Source organism: Parus major, chromosome Z, assembly GCF_001522545.3.
Source record: "Parus major isolate Abel chromosome Z, Parus_major1.1, whole genome shotgun sequence".
Taxonomy (NCBI): domain Eukaryota; kingdom Metazoa; phylum Chordata; class Aves; order Passeriformes; family Paridae; genus Parus; species Parus major.
This window is the reverse complement of record NC_031799.1, coordinates 16907066-16920296: the sequence shown is the minus strand read 5'-3', so window position 1 is coordinate 16920296 and position 13231 is coordinate 16907066. Positions and strand designations below refer to the sequence as shown.

General features: G+C 40.1%; 1 long non-coding RNA gene across 1 annotated transcript in view; it reads right to left on the bottom strand.

Annotated features, from left to right (window-relative positions):
- Positions 1-674: 674 nt before the first annotated feature.
- LOC117243653 overlaps positions 675-13231 on the bottom strand; it is a 56814-nt gene continuing 44257 nt past the window's right edge. The window contains exon 2 of the long non-coding RNA XR_001525464.1: positions 675-2274. This is a non-coding gene — a long non-coding RNA (uncharacterized LOC117243653). The remainder of the gene's footprint in view (positions 2275-13231) is intronic.

Genomic DNA, 13231 nt, shown 5'->3' with positions numbered 1-13231 from the left:
AAGCTGGTAATCTGGCTGAATTTTCTTTCTGGGAAGGCCCCTAGACTTAGAAATGTGAATATGTTTTCATTGTCTAAAAGGCACACAAACCTACATCCTGAGGAATTAATGCTTGCCTTGTGTTGATTATTGAATAGAAGAACTAATTGTTCTATAAGGCCTATACAAAACTACATGTTCAAGAAATCCTCTACTTGTGGAAGCCCAGTTACCGTGTTTGCATATACAAACAAGCACATTGTTCACCAAACACCTGCATGTCTCAAAAATTTAATTAATAAGTCTTCACTCAAAATTATAACCCATTCAATGTCGTCATGAGTCTGTTTGCCATGTCCTTTGTGAGTCTCTGCCTTTCATGTTGAAAATGTAGTTATTAATGCCCTTAAAAAAGATGCTTAAACTCTACATAAGGAAGCACAATTGGGCCCTTTACATTATTTCGATCATAAGAGGGTTTCAATGCTGGGAGAAATCTTTATAATATTTTACTGCATATGGAAAATTCTTGTAGCCCATTGAGGGCTGTGTGTGACATGATTCCCAGAAATTAAATACCCCAGAGAGAAAGTTACACAATTAATCATCAACTTTTGTGTTACCACTCAGCAAGATTTTTATTTTTTCATGCTGGGAGACTGAAGGGAGAGCAAACAGATCTTGAAGAGACTATATCGAGCCATGCTTGCTTTATTTGGCTTTGAATTTGCCTGCACTTCAATAATTATTGAACATCTGGTTTCTTTGTTAATCACAGAAAGCATGTTTTATTCCCTTGACTTTTTAATAAGAAAATGAATTTATTGCAGTCTGCCATATGAGAATCCACTGCAACAGTAACAGTTTGCAGGAACTGAACCTGACATCATGCTGTTTGTGATATGCCTGTGTATGTGTGTGGGGGGGATGATCACAATAGTCATTATTTTCCCGTAGGATTGAAACCACATGCAGGAGCTCCACTGCCAGGGACAGCCAGGACAGCATCATCTGATTATCACTGTGATTGCCAACTTAACACAGCCAGGGACTTACAGGTAGGAAGAGGTATTCACCCAGGTGATAAATAGTTATTCTTTTCAGCGATACTCAAAAGGACATTAAGATCAGAGATGATCAAGATTTTGTTTCCTGAGATGACAACTTCTGCTTCCCTATTCCTATCCAAACACTCATCCTCAAGTTTGATTTCCACCCCAGGCTATATATAGCCATTTGTTGCAGCAGAGGGACAAGTTTCAAGTCCCACAGACTTAGCCTGTTCAACCGGGCAGCAATTGTTCACCTCCTGTTATGCAGAGAGGCTGGAAGCTTCCCTGTGCTCCCTTTGTCCTCCTCAGAGATGTCTTCATCACCACCACTTATGTCCACTTTTAGGAAGAAGGAGAAGAAAGTGTAGCTGCTTACTGTGACATCCAGCTGGAACAACAGCAAGTGATGGCAGACATCAAGAAATAGAGCAAAGTCAGGACCTTTTACTTCATATTAGCAGCTCCACTCTCAGACTGGGGACCAGAGACTGCAGTGAGGAAAACAAACTGTGATGCAAGAGCTCTTCGTGCATTGGGCAGTCGATCTGCAGATAAGATCTGGGGCTTGGTTTTTGAAGAGTTTTATTAAATATATCTTAAAGTGCAGCAGCAGAGGACATTAGGCATTTGAGGTTTAATCAAAAAGGTAGTCACGGATTTTCATTAAAAAACATTCTCACTTGTTGCTTTCTCAGAGAATCTAACAAAACAATAGCAGGTAAGGTAGCTAGTTTAAAATAGAGCCTAAAATGGTTTGTGGAACAACACTTCTGAAATGCCTCTATTTTGTGATCAGTAAAACATGTAGGAAAATACTTCAAAGTGGGCTTTTTTAATGTTGTGCCACACATATAAAAGCAGTATACTTCTCAAAATATCATGAATTATGAATGCATTAAGGATGCAATAAGAGATCTTTAATGATTACCCTCATTGCACAAGGTCCTTCACTGCAGAGGAGAACAAAAATGCTATGCTCCTGTCAGAGCACTGCTGATTTCTGCTGACTTCCACCATGGAGGAGATTGCCCCTCTAACCTGGGAGGCTCCAGGTCTCCCAGGCTCCATCAGTCAGCGCATTCCTCAGCTGCTGGCAGGATCCAGTGCACACCGTGCTGCCAGGTACAACCATGGCCATGGACACTGGGAGGTCATCTTCAGCAGACATTGCACCAAGGGCATTCTGGCTGCACGTCCCCAGGCTGTGCTTGCCCACTTCCTGTAGGCTAAAGGACCTGGATGCCTAGGATGGAGAATGGAGAAGTGGAATCATCAGAGCTGTGTTGGCATAGTCTGCAAAAGGCTGTGAGATACAGCAAGCTCCCTCCTGGCTCTCATTGCAATGGCCATCATTGCAATGGTCTCAACTCTTCCCCACTGTCCACGTTAATTTTCAACTTCTTGGGTTTTTATGTTTTAAATCCCTGATTCTAAAGACTTCAGGGCTTTTCCATGCAATTTAGCTTCCATATACATACATGGACACACAGAAACACATGTGGTCCTTGCTTTGTTTCTTCTCCTTGTGTCCCACATGGGGACAACTCAGGTGTTCTGAGGTGATCTAAGGCATTGCCAACTCAGTACCTGGACCATGATGCCTGCAAATGGCTGTGGGAATCAGGGAATTTCCTCTGACAGCACATCTGAGTTCCCCCAGCTGAAGTGACTCTCTCTGAAGCACACTGATTTTCCAAGTGCACACTGGCTGAAAGAGCCACTGACACAGAGGCTACACTGTCACCATGTGCCAAGTGTGTTGGCAAGGCTGGGGCCAAGCTGAGCTGTGTGAATGGCAGCGTTTCCTCTCAAATCCTGGCACTGGGGCAGGGCTCCCTTCACCCCCACCCACGGCCACCCCACGGCCCAGCCATCTGGGAGGAGCTGGTGCTGCTACAGCAGCTGCTGGCGACCACGCGTTGCGCAGGGAATATGCTCTGCCAGCCACCGGGAATATGCTCTGCCAGCCACCGGGAATATGCTCCACTGGCCAACAGCTGTGCTGGTCTGCAGGATCCCCTCAGAGGAGCCACACACCATTGTTCCTCCCCCGCCGAAAGCTCGGGCTGCTGGGCAGTCTGGCAGATGGCTGGGTGGTGGATCTCAGTGGACCTGAGCAACTTTGTCCAGCAATCAGTGCTAACAAAAGGCCTCTATGAAGCCACGTAGAGCAGAGCTGCTGTTGAGCGTGCAATGCTACTATGAAGGAATTAGCACAATGGGGAAATTATTTTGGCACCAAACTTCAGCAATTTCTGGAACAGCAAGACAGACATTCTCTTCCACCCTTTCTTCTGATGTTCATAAGCAATCTCTGCCACTACCTAATTTTCTACTCAAGAACTGGTCAAGGAAGGCAGGGACTTAGTGCAGATAATATAGACAAAATTAAGTATATTTGGTAATACTCCTTAAAGTGCAGTCCTTTAAATTGTCCTGAAGGTAAAAACTTTACTGGATTTAGGATGCAGTAAAATTTTAAATGGGCACATACTCTTGAGTGAATTGTTATGAAAGAGGTTACATAGGCTTATACCAGTTGAGATTTGTTCTAAATTTTGCTCTTCTGTGTTTTTCCAAATGATAAAATCAGATGAAAACTTGAATGCTGTTAAGAACAACTGTGACACCACACATGAAAGGACACAGTTGATCTTGCGGTCTTGTCAAAACTCTGGCTGAGTTGTCAGATTTTGGTAAAAAAATTAGTTGTGAGTTATTCACAATGGCAAGTCAGAGGCTGAATCTATTTTTAAATGGTCTTATTAAAAATTACACTGTTTTTAAATCAAAGAGAAGACCTAATCTATTTAAAGACATTTCTCTGATTAGTTTCTCAGAAACATCATCTAACTGTGTTAATACAGCTGTCAGAAGGGGCTTCCTTAATAAAATGTAGCCTTTATCAAAGGGGAAGAAAAGAAAATTTTATTACTTTGTTGACCAGGGAATTTCTACAGATGACATCTGGTTTACTGGTTTATGTCCTTGCTCAGATCTGACTCTTGTCATTGTACCATTTGTATAGTTTAATTTTGCTAATACAAACATCTGAACTGATTACGGAGAGATACTAAATGGGAAGCATATATGAAAGATCTTATTAAACAGCATTCCTACATTATCTAAAACAGATGTAGAATTGTAAAACAAAAAGGCCTTTATTAGGCTTCCAAAGCTGTCTTTGTCCATCTGCATAAATTGGCAGGTTGCATGAAGACCTTTTTGTTATTTATAAATAGAATCATGCCTGAAATACAGCCACACATATACACAATCTCTAATTTAGGAAGGGTTAAAGTCCTTGGTCTTGATATCCATCTTGAAGCTAAAGCCTGTCATTATTATCTGAGGTTTTACTGCTTACTTCCTCTGGTTCTTGTTATTTGTTTTTCACAAGTCCACCTCCAGTTAACCCCACACTTTTATTCCTGCCATTGGCATCCTGTATGTGCTACACTAGATAAATGTAGAAATCCTAATCAGACTATGAAATACATATGCTCAAAAGCCCCTAAAGCAATTCTATTAGCCTTCGCCTCCTCAGCATAAGCTTTGCCCTGCATTGTCTTTCTCAAAAAAATACAATATAATCTTAGCTCTTATAAATACACTTCTCTTACAAATACTTCTCATTATGTGTTGTTTGCTTCAGCAATTACCTGCTTATAAATTGCAAATCCAGAGTAGGAAGGCATCAAATGACCCTATCCTGTCTCCTGCTCGGGTCTGCAATATCCTCAGAATACCATAAGCTTCTCCCTGAAACTCATTTGCAAGACAAAGCCTCTCTGGGTGAATTCTACACCTGAATACTTTTGGACTGTGTGGATGCTCTAACTGCAGAGGTCTGTTAAAGCAACAGTCCTGTGCAGAAGCCTACACAGAAGCATGCAGAACCCACAAAGCCCACATACAAAGCTCACAGGGTGCAACAGGTATGGCATTTGTCCATTTGTGGTGTGCAGCATGGGACTGGAGTACCCCCCTTGAGTACCCACGTCAACAAGCTTCAGCCTTCACCCACTCCACCAGCTCTGCTCATGTCACCTCTCCAGGCCACCCTGATGAAGATAGCCACTCCCTTTTCATGCAAATGTCACAAAACAAGAATGTAAGAACCCAATATAGGGCCAAAAAGAAGTGGTCTTACAAGTTTTCAGATGTTGTAAAATTAAAAGAGGTATATATAACTCAGTTCAGACAAAATTTCCTACAGTTGCAGCAGAAATATTTACTTCTTTTTCCCCCTTGCTGAGTGATCTGTAAAATCTGAGCCCTTAAACTGAGTTAGAGCATCATGTTCAGTGACTCTGATGAAGCCCTTTCCCCTCAGTAAATTCAGGGCATCTTCTCTCTGTTCCATCTTGAAACACAGACATCTCAGTTCCCCACACACTTGCAGTAGGATGAGGCCATGCACATCCAGTCTGCTTGTTGAGGAGTGAAGATCCATGATCCTGTGGTAATTTATTTTACATTGAAACCTGTAAGAAGCTTTCTTTAAAAAGTATTTTCAGTTTATAAAATTTTGTGTGAGGAAGCCACTAGTCCAATTTTAGCATCTGAAATGTGACAGTATTCTACACATGGAGATCTCTAGGAAGAAAAAATATTTAAAAATAAAATTGTAATGCCTCCTATTTGTAATTCAGTAGTATGGACATTTCTGGCTCCCTTAAGACAAATAGCATTGAAAGGAAGGTAAATAGCAGTGTTCTCTTTCTAACCAAATTTCAGGGCATTACTGTGACTTGGAGATTTAGTCTCTGTTCATTTCTGAGTTACTTTAGTTGTATAGCAGAGGCTTCACCATTGTTTCTGCATTTATCACTAGAGTACAGGGGATAGGTGTCTGTGTGGTGTGGTGCCCAAGGATGAGGGTGCATGGCAAAGGAAGGGCTTGGATAACAAAATGCCATCGTCATCTTTAGATACTCAGCTAAAGCACTTTATATTCACCATAGTCAGAGACCAGAGCATTATATTGTGATGTTTAAATAATTTTTACCTTTTTCCTGTAAGAAAAAAAAAAAAAGCTGCAATGATGTTTCCTCAACAACTGGCATTTTACTGCTGGCAGTGGGCAGGCAGCATTACTTACTGTGCTGGCCAGAGATGCCTCTGCTTAACAAAAAACAGCACCAGCAATCCTTACCCTGAGGAATCCCTGCTTTTAATCACCAGATTTATTAAACTGTAAAAGCTGCTGATACACATCAACTATTCCTGCTGGTGGGAAAAGGATTGGCTCTGGCACTTCTTCTTGAGATGGATATAACTCACGAACTTCTTCCAGCATCTGGTGCCAACTGCACAGAAGATTTATGCAGTGTCAGTTAAAAATGAGGCTGTTATCACTGCCATGTTTATGAAATGTTCTCAGCTTTACAGTGAATACATTTTCTTAAGCAATGCAGGAAATGGCTGAGAACCTCACATTTGGGTATTACCCCTCCTTCCACAAACCATGTCCAAATCAATCCATACAGACTTTTTAGCAATATATTTCTCTGACTAAGCAACTAGGATGAGAAAGTGTTCAGCTCCACAAAGACAGGTTGATCATGTTTTCTGGAGGGTTTTTTCTAATTATTGTCTGGCTTACATGATTTTCTTTTGTGATGTATGCATGCATAAAGAAAAATTTGGAACAGATGTGGTCTTTAAAAAAGCCCACATAATTAAATTCTTTAAATCTAATTTCAATGCTGTGTAGTTATCAAAAAGACTTTCTTGTACCTTAGTACGAGTACCTCAGTACAGTACCTTAGTGCTTTCATGACTAAGGCTTTCAATGACAACTCCATGGAGTCTCTATGTCTGTGGTCATTCTGTTTATCCTCAGATCTGCTGTTACTCATACTCCCTTCTACAGAAAGTGATCAGTCCCCTCTACTTTCCTCTCTATTTTTAATTTCTGCTCTCTATCATTACAACAGCCTTTTTTAGGTTATCTGTATTGCATTTTTGAGACACTGGACTTTTTATCAGGCTACTCTGCACGTTTTCTTGCATAAACTGGCATGCTCATATTTCCAAACCACCTCTTAATCAATTGAGTTCTCAATATTGTCTTGCAGCTCCTAATCCTTTTCCCTCCCTTCTGTTCCACCCTTATTTTCCTCTTTCTCCTGATCTTTCTAGGAGATGCTTTGCTGGCATAAACATAGTTAAAGCACAATACCCTGCACAGGCACCAGTGGATAGAGCTGTAAGAGGTGGCAAGATATTTACCTCCTCTCGTGCAAATAAATATTTACCTATCATCTTCTTAATACCTTTCAGTGTTTCAACACACCCTTAGAAAGACTCCTTTAATATCTTGATATCTCCTCTAATATCTACCATGCCAAAACTTAGAAGTTTTCTAATTCCACCGTACCCTTTCCTGCCTACAATGTCAGGTGATCTCCTCCTGTCTCTCACTAGGTTGCCATGTGATTCAGTGAATATCACACTGCCATCCATCATACTGGAAGGGTTTACCATGGGAATCCTCTCTTCCTCCACAGCTTTCTCTTGGTTTTGAACAGGAAAATCCTATTCTGGTCCTGAAAAGTGTGTTTTACAGACATCCTGTTATTTTGTTCTCTTTTCTCTGGTCTCCTGCAAATGTATTTATATACAAGGCACAAAAATCAAACATCCTAAGAGGCTTCTCTGAAATGACAAGAGTCATATTTTCTAGCCTTACATATGGACCTCCTGAGTTTATTTCCTTCAGCTTCCATTTCTTCCCATGTTGTGCTACTAACCATGCTACTACTATAACTTACCACCTTGGTGCATGGCATGTACTGACAAATCCAAAAGTACAAGAGTACAAGATGGCTCCTCATACCTTTGCTGGAGGATAAGAAAATATACACTATTCTTCTTGTTCTTCACACCGTCCCTGTGAAAAGAGTGAAGTTTCCCAAGGGTACCCCAAGGCAACAGTCAAGCTTGCAGCCTATAAATCTGATTTATAAACTTATTGAATACCTAAACTATTGATTATCTCAATTCTCATTACTTTCAGTGCAAAATAAAATAAACTCCTACTGAACACAATTTTCTCCTTCCCTCAACATTATTCATAAATGAAGTTGCCTGAAGGGAAGTGTTAAATCACTGCCTGTTATGGATTCCCTCCTAGATTGCTAGTACTTCCAAACTCCAGTGCTTCTCCTTGAATCTTGCCTTTCTTCTATCATTATTTAAACAACTGACAGTTCTAATTATTGTACTCATATACAAGGACTTAATTAACCTAATCAGCCTGCCATGGAGCTGACAGGTATGCTTTTCTGTCAGAGTTAGGTCAAAACATGTAATCTGCAATGAATAGGAGCTCTTTTTCAGCTGCTCTGGCAGTAGTTCAGTGCATCCATGTCTCTCCTCAGGCCACTGAATTGTGTGACCTTGCAGCTCACAATGAAGAGTGATGATTATAAAGTGTATGTCAAAAAGCTAGTCTTCTCTGACCCAGTTTCCAGACACAACATGATGGATAAATGCCAGGGAGGCAGCAGCCTGTGTTATCAGACAGAACCAGGGCCAAAGCAGAGGGGAGTATTGCTCCAGTACTGCCCAGAAACAGCCGCTGTCAGCATGGAGCAGTGCAGAGAGCTGTGTTTTTCAGAGCAGGATTAGGACACACAAGATGAGATGACATAGAGACACCATTCTAAGTGCTCTTGGGTATCTGTGCCTGTACTGACTCAGCACCCTGACCACCTTCTGGCCATCACTAAGGGAAACAATGACGAGTCCTTCTGCAGGCTGTGGCTGCTGTTGATCATCACAAACAGGCCACTACCACACACCTTGTGCACTCTCTTGCTGCTCCACTAGCAAAGGTCAGAGAGGAAGATAATGGCTAGAGAAAATTGTGACAAACAGCATCTGTTTCTCTCCTCAGCCCTCTCTGAAGCTGGAGCTCTGTATGTCAGAGTGAGAAGCCCAGAATCTTATTAATTTGCCAGTTTACCCTGGACTAAAAATAATAAAATGTACTTCACATCCTGACAAATGATCTAAAATTAACTCAGCTAGGCAGTTACCTATAAATCAAAATATATTTAAAAAGCAGATTTATATAAATAAGTCTAATGCTGGCTATTTTTTGTGCAAGGGCTGGAGCAGCTGCAGTGCTGCTGTCAGACCATTTAGGACTCCCTCTTTCTCCATTTCCTGCTAACATGCTCACTTCCTTTGAGAGTTTCCTATCCTAGGAAACTACATCATCCTCTGGATGAAAAATGAACCAACAGAGAGAAAGGTGTTTCCCCATTAGCAGCTTCCTGCCTCCCGTCAGGGAAGTCAGCTGCCAGCAGCAGTGACAAATCTGTAACAGGAAAGAATCAAAGAGGAATTGGAAACTAAACTTCCAACTAAGCAACAGACTGGAAAAACATTACAAAGAGCTGGTGTTTGACACTGCATTTATGTGAAATCTATCTGTCCTTGGACCCTTGTAAGGAGGAAAGAAGTTAAACTTGTATAGACATTACTCATTAATGTGATTGCATCCTTAACCATCATGTCTCAGATAACCTACTGCAAGAGCCAGCCAGTTCTTAGTCCTGGACTTCAGTCTGTGCAGTTGAATAACAAGGAGTGTTTCCAGCCACTGGGCTTCCCTCTTGTTGCACAATCAGGAGTGAAGGCAGACCGACACACCAGTCGTGCTCACAAGATAATGTTTGTTTCACTCACTCATTGAGTTTATTCAAACCTAGACCTACTTCCCTTTTAAAATATGAAGGGAAGCCAGGATTTTATAACTGCCTAGACAATATCAGAGGCTGTCACATTGTAAACTAAATGTTTCTGCTAGGGAAAAAACAATATATCCTTAAAGGGCAAGTCAGACTAGATTAAGCATCATAAACTGCATGGGGTTTTAGCCCTCATAGTCAAAGCCTATAAAGTTCAGAAAAGCAAAGAGCTACAAACAGAAGTTCCAGCTCAAATAGTCCTGTTAGGAAAATGAACAAAGGCAAAACAGTGATGTTTATAATAAGGAATTTGAAATATTATGAAATCTTTATCTTGTCAGTCAGAAATGGAAAATGCACCCTAAACAAAGAAAAAATTATGCAGAACCAAAACTCTGAGAAGGACTTGAAAACTTTCATACAGAACCCCAAAAGTATAGTCATGATGTGGAGGACATCAATGTGTCAGGTCCCTATGACTCATCAGAGCATTGACATGCAACTCAAAACACAGCAAGTAAGACATTTATGTGTTTTACGAAAACAGACACTTTATATTTTAGAAACTATGCTGCCTAAGACAGTTGATTTATGCAAACCTTCATATTTTCAAGTGACATTTTAGTGCTGGCCAAAAGGAAATCAAGGGTCCAAAATAAGTACTGATTAGAAGATGTTTAATATTACATTCAAAACAAATGTGAGACCACTGGAGGCTGAGCAAGCAGAGCTGAGACAAGAAGCTGAAACCACAAACTGCACTGTGTTACCCAGAGCATTTTATAAAATCACATTGAAGGACAACTACCTCTAAAGAGACAGCAAAGTCCAAGGAACCATGGCAGTCCCCAAAATCATTGGACCCTCATTGATTTTAACACGTGGATTAAAAACAGAAGATGGGCCTCTTGAAGCACTATGGAATCCTAGGAGGCTCTTAAATTTATTCTGAATTTATTTAGGAACAGGAGGATGAATTCTAACTTTAATCTTAAGCACACATCCTCACACATTGGGGTTATTAAACACTTTACAGTTTAACTGCTTTACTTGTGATTGCAGCATCATTAACATATTGGCTGCAATATAGTTAATTACACAGATTCATGCATCTGAAGAGAACTGAAATTTACTCATCTTAACCGTTAAAATCTTCTTGAAAACATTGTGTCTAAGACACATGATAAACTAACATCACTGCCTAATGCCTAAGCTGGTAGAGTGGATACATAAGATTTCTGCAGTAGAGACTGTTTGTTCCCCTGTGCCTGTTTGCACTGCACCCAGGGGGAAGAAAACAACATCCTGATGGGTTTGAGTGTGAATCCCAAAACCAGTTCTCACTGAACAATATCTTTCCATTTGCCTGGTGAAAGGATGCCTCTGATCCCAGATATTGCAGAGACAGTCTTTTCAGGACTACTTCTACTCAGACTTTCTCACGCAGGGTAAGTAGAGCAGGGAAACAGCTTTCAGTGGAAAAGCAAGCAAACAACATAACAAAACAAACCCCTCTAAGTAAGGGTAGATTAAGAGTCTGGGAATCTTTTGATCTTTTGGACTTAGCTGTCCTCCAGCAGAACAGAGAACAGCTGACTGAGGAAAAAATAATGCCAAATAATTAGATTTCTGGAGAAGAAAAACTAAAAAGAAGCTAGGAGTGAATGAAGAAATGCGCTTCTCAGTGAAACCGGCTGGGTGAAAACTCGTATTGCCACAATCAATCAGGAGCTTTGCTTTTGGCTGCAGGGGAGCTGGGCTTTAACCACTGAGTTCAGTGAGGACACACACCTTATAAACAACATTCACTGTCTGGGAGTTCAAAAACCTACTAAGAAAATGTTTTGAAAACTCATTATTTGAATGAATTATCAAAATATATAAAGAAAGTATTGCAAAAAAAGAAACTTTATGTCCATTTCAGTGAACATGTATAGTGAACAACTATAATGGGCACTTCTGAGAAATACATTGATTGTTCCTGCTAAAGATCAGCTACAGCTGCCAAGTTATTGGCAAGGTATGCTTCTCCTTTGAAAAAAAACAATGCCCATGTGGGCTTCAAAAATAATGAAGTCTTGTATTTATCAATATCATAGCAACTTATGGAGTGTGTACATATGTTATACATCTATGGCCATATACACACACAGAGAAAAACTCATTGAATGAGACTGGTTTTGTCCAGGGAACAGAATACCTGGGTGTATGAAGCATTATGTTGGTTTACAATCTCTGAATAATGAGCATTTTATTGCTAGGATACACCTAACTCAACTCTACTCAAATCAAGACTGCTGGAAAACATTTGACAAGGTTGTTTTTTTTTTTTTAATTTGAAATTGACAACTTGTATAAAAATGTAAAAGTTCTAGCTACGTGGTGGGTTTCTTGTAGATTTTTTTCCCTGCTTTTTCCTTACCTAGATCAAAGGGTGACCAAGGACCCAGGTGTTCTGGCTTCCCTTGGCACTTTTCAGGGTTTTTTAAGCCCTCAGGTCTCAGATCAGATGTCTTCAAGTTAAGACTATTGTGAGACAGGGTCCTATGGCCTGCATCTTAGAAACTATATGCACTGTAAACCAGTATCTTCCCACTTTTAAACTCTTTTAGGGGGTACTTTTAAACTCTTTTTTCAGTATAGATATAGGTATAGATAGTAAAGTTGTTTTGGTTTTTTTTACATTGTTATCTTCCACAAATTGGAGGCAATTTTTTCCACCCAGTTCTGATTCCATTTTCAAGCATGAAATGTCTATTTTTATTTCAGCAGGAAGATGAAACTTTTTATCTGGCACTATTCCACAATACTAACCACAGGCCAGTCTGTGCATTATAAATTGTGACTGGCAGGTGGGTTACTTCATACTCTAGAGCTACTTCCCCGTGTTGGATATGAACATTTATATCTTGGGAACAGCCTTTGAAGAAGCATCTCCTTAAGTGTCTCACGTTACCTGGGAGTCAGCTAATACAAGAACATAAACATCAGAGGTGCACAAGCACATAGAAACAGAAGCACATAGAAACTCCCATTCCACTCTGGGATCCATGACTGTCCAAAAGTCAAATCTTCAGTGTGAAAGAGGCACTTGGGCATGGGCAAAAACACAGAGGTATTCCCCTTACAGTGAGTTGAACTCAGTTTCAGTGTTGTCATGGAAGAAATATATTGCCTTCCAAGGACAGCAGCTGTACTTTGAATCATGCAAATTTGTCAAGTTCATTGCAATTACTACAATTCATTTAAATACATACATACATACATACATATATTCATTTAAATACATACATATATCTATACATATATAGATACATAGAGTCGTGTGTGTGTTTATATGTGTGTGTATGTATGTATTTAAATGAACTGCAATACATATATATATATAGTTCCGTGGCAATAATAGCAATGAAGAAATATGAAGCTTATGCAAATAATGGCATTACATTCAAATAAAACAGGAAAAAAAAAGCCAAAACAGGTAGTGAGAAAAAA